Raw genomic sequence first — 3,781 nt, 5'->3', positions numbered from 1 at the left:
AAGGTGGAGTGAACCCCCGCAGAAAGTTTGTTCTGGTTGGCGCCTGAATTCTGTCTCTCAGTGTAATCTCACTCATTCCCCTTCTAACACCTCCGCCCAAACAGGATGCATAATAACATGGGAACTGCTGGTATGTATTGTTCACACCCTAATTTTCAGCTACTGATCAATCAGCCATCTCCTTGGCTCTTCCTGCGACAGTTTCTGTTTGTTTACTGCTATGGTAACGTCTGACATCTGGGCAGATTCTTTGTCTTCTATGCTGGTCTCTCCCCAGGGGGGTATCTTTGCTGAACCGCTCAAACATCCTGACCTTTTGTAACCTATTGGGAGGACATTACTAAATCAGCCCCACTATTGTGACCTGAAGATCCATCCAGGTGACCAGAATCTGCTCTACTCATTGGCTTAAGATGGGCACCCAATCAGATACCCAGAATAGACTAACCACTGCCCACCACACAAGCCAGTCCCTTTTCTGGGTTGGTCACACCCTCTCCAAAGATTACATACAGGACTACAAGCCATGCTTGCTCTCTCTCTCTCTCTTCCTGCCTGGACACCATGTAACCAGATTGTTTCCCCTTCATTACCCTAAGTAAGGGGGGTCTCTCAGTCATGGCACATGGCCGTGCATGCCTTCATCTTCAAGGTCCCAAATGGACCTCTGCACACCTGGAAAGGTAGTATGCTCAGTGTGTGTCTTCCCTTTGACTCTGCTATATCTCACCTCTTTATTTCTTAGGTCTTCGTTGTGCTTATATTGTTTATGTGTAAAGGAATGATTGTATTGCAACACCTACATTTATTTGAGTAAAACATTATAAAATACAATTGCTTGGGCTATTCTTGGCTGAAAATCCGAACTCCGTATTATTGAAAGCAAAGATCCTCACTCCTAATTCTCTCTACCAAATCTCTTAGCTAATTTCCCCATTAGACATAAGAGACTTAAAAGCATTGCTGGTAACACCCAGGTTCCTATGGGAGTGGGGGATTCTCCCCCCCTGGCTCCTGTTTTCTGCTGCTGCTCAGTGGTAGGCAGGAGAGAAAAAAAGACATAGTTGAGAGACAACATGATGTCACATCCAGGGAAAACCTGGAAGTGATGTCAGTCCACTCTATCATAGTCTCCAGTGATTCCTAGAGTGAACTGCCATGACATTTGGGCTCTTCCCCAGAAATGACATCACATAGTCTCCTGATGGTGCCCCCTGTATCTCTCCCCCCAGACCTTAAATTGAGCTGCAACTGCAACATGTTCTGGTGGTTGTTGTTGCTCACATAAACTCCAGGAAAATGCAAAGGAAGCAGATTGTTGATAGTTCACTCTCAGAATGCCTTTCTGCCGTCAGAGGGGCTTTCCTCAACTTGGAAATGGCAACAAAAATAAGAGGCTTGCTTTTCAGTCAGTCGCTGACTGGATAAACACAGCACCACTGGAGTAATCAACATTTTGACAGTTATGTTACAATACCGAGATCAGATGAGGAAGAAGGCTGTGAAAAAAAAATGTCTGAATGAAATGTTTACAGAGAGGGTTTCAGGAATCTAGTGATGAAAAATCAAGACATTGGTGATGTACCCACTGGCTTTTCTGCATTGCTGAGCATTGTTAGGAGAATGAATAGGGCAACAGTAACCAGTGTCCAGTCTACAGAGTTTATTTTAGAACTGGCAGATAACTTTATGCTCTGCTGGCCTGTCTTGAAAATCCATATCTTACTCCCTAACTGGCCAAAGATGCTCTGAAATTAGAGTCTTGGAGAAGAATGATGAGTACTTGGCTTGAACTTGTTGTTTAGTTGGCAGGTACTTTGACAGGCATAACCTAGCAGATGAGCCATCTTGATAAAAGCATGAACTACCTGTCAAGGCTGACTCTGCCTTGATGTGGTAACATAACTGAACTTACCTTTGGTTTGGTTCAAGAAAAGTTTAAAAAACATCATAGAGTTCAGTGAAAGTGTTAATGCACAGGAAAATAAAAAGCTAACCAGCTCATTCCTTACTTAATTCTGGCAGCAGCAATACTGGTTATTATTACTAAAGCTTACAATGGCTGTGATCACACAGACTAAATAATGCACTTTCAATTCACGTTCAGTGCCCTTTCCAACTGGATTTAATTGTGTGAACTTGCAAAATCCAATTGGAAGGTGCACTGAAAGTGGATTGAAAGTGCATTGTTTAGTTTGTGTGATTGCTGCCAATGAGTATCTTCAGGCAGCACAGCTGGGTAGGTAGAGGAAAAGGGATAAGAAGGGGATAATTTCTTCCATCGGAGGCTATATTATTTAGACACTGCCAACCGTAGCCTCCTGATCTGCCCCAATCAATCACAGAGCTGTCCCCAAGGAATTTTCTGGGCAGGAGCAAGCTCCCCCTCCCACTTACCAGATTCACAGCTGAATTGTGTGAGTAAATTAACAGGCCTTCAAGATGACTGTGGCCAGTAACCTTGGTGTGTGTGAGTGTGTGTGTCGGCTGACATCTGCAGAGCACTCAAAATACAGTGAAATGAAAGTTTAGCTGGAATTTTTCTCTAAGATGGCTTCTCTCTTGACACTGATAGACCCACCTGGACAATTTAAAAGCATGGTCTGGCAGAATAGCTAAGAAAGAATACCTTGCCAGTATTATCAATCAGTTCCTCTATGACTTTAGGGTGAATAATTGCCTTTCAGTATGACCTTGCTGGGTAGGGGATCTACAGGAAGAGCAATTCAGATTACAAAAGTAATATCTTGGTTAGCTTCACTTGAAAGATATCAGCAACAGAGTGCCAAAACATTTTCTTATAGGCTCACTTGACTTCAAGTGGCTGTGAGAAGGTGTATACAGACTGTAGGCTTATCTGGGTGATGCTATGGAGCAAGCATAATCAGATCATTTAAAAGCCGGCAGGACTTTCTTGAGAAAGCAGTTCTTGCAAGAACCGTGACTGACCCAATGTCACTCAGCCAGGGCATGTGGAGGACTGGGAAATCAAACCTGGTTCTCCCAGATTAGAGTCTGCACACTTAACCACTACACCAAACTTGTGTTTTGATGCTGAGACATCATATCCTCTCAAAGGAGAAGTCTACTGGTCCAAACAGCCTGGAACACTGTGCGATTTCCAGCTTTTGTAACGTATGGTGACAACAATGGTCAAACCTTGGAACCACACTGGGATAAATGTAGTGAGGATAACTACAGTACAGAGGTGAAAGAAGCTTCGCTAACTAAAAACCTGAGATATGTTGGCCCCATTAGGCAGAACAAGTCATACATCCCTCCTGAAATACAGCCACATCCTTCCAGGGAATCACTGTCATCAGTGTTTAGTTTTGACAGAGAATGTACACTGGTTCCATATGTCCCCAAGAAACACAAAGCTGGACCTTTCTTTTCTACCATGCAGTATGACTTGTTTGTACAGGGGTGAGAAAAGGAAACTAGACAGACAGCTTGCATCCCTCTCACAACAGGAAGCTATATTGGGGGTGGGGATGGGAAACAGATGCAAACAATATTAGGGTTCACTAATATTACATGTTTTGTTGGTTGATTGTGTTCATTTTTTAATATCTTAGGTTCAAAACATTGTCTTTGTTTAATCCTTATATGGCACAAGAGTTGTGTGAGTTACTCCTATACACAAAGGGGAAAAAATCTGCTTCATGTGAAAGGTGTATTTTTAATCTCTGGATGCTTGGGTATTGTCAAACTCAGTGACTTCTGCCACCACAAACATTATTGGTTTTATGGGGCATTTTTCTACCCCAAGATACAATGC

General features: G+C 43.0%; 1 pseudogene; it reads left to right on the top strand.

Moving 5' to 3' along the window:
- The first annotated feature begins 635 nt into the window (after nucleotides 1-635).
- On the top strand, nucleotides 636-1,852 carry LOC132575547 (gem-associated protein 2-like; annotated as a pseudogene).
- The last annotated feature ends 1,929 nt before the right edge of the window (nucleotides 1,853-3,781 follow it).

This window comes from Heteronotia binoei, chromosome 7 (genome assembly GCF_032191835.1).
Source record: "Heteronotia binoei isolate CCM8104 ecotype False Entrance Well chromosome 7, APGP_CSIRO_Hbin_v1, whole genome shotgun sequence".
NCBI classification, from domain to species: Eukaryota; Metazoa; Chordata; class Lepidosauria; order Squamata; family Gekkonidae; genus Heteronotia; species Heteronotia binoei.
This window is presented reverse-complemented; position numbering and strand designations above follow the sequence as displayed.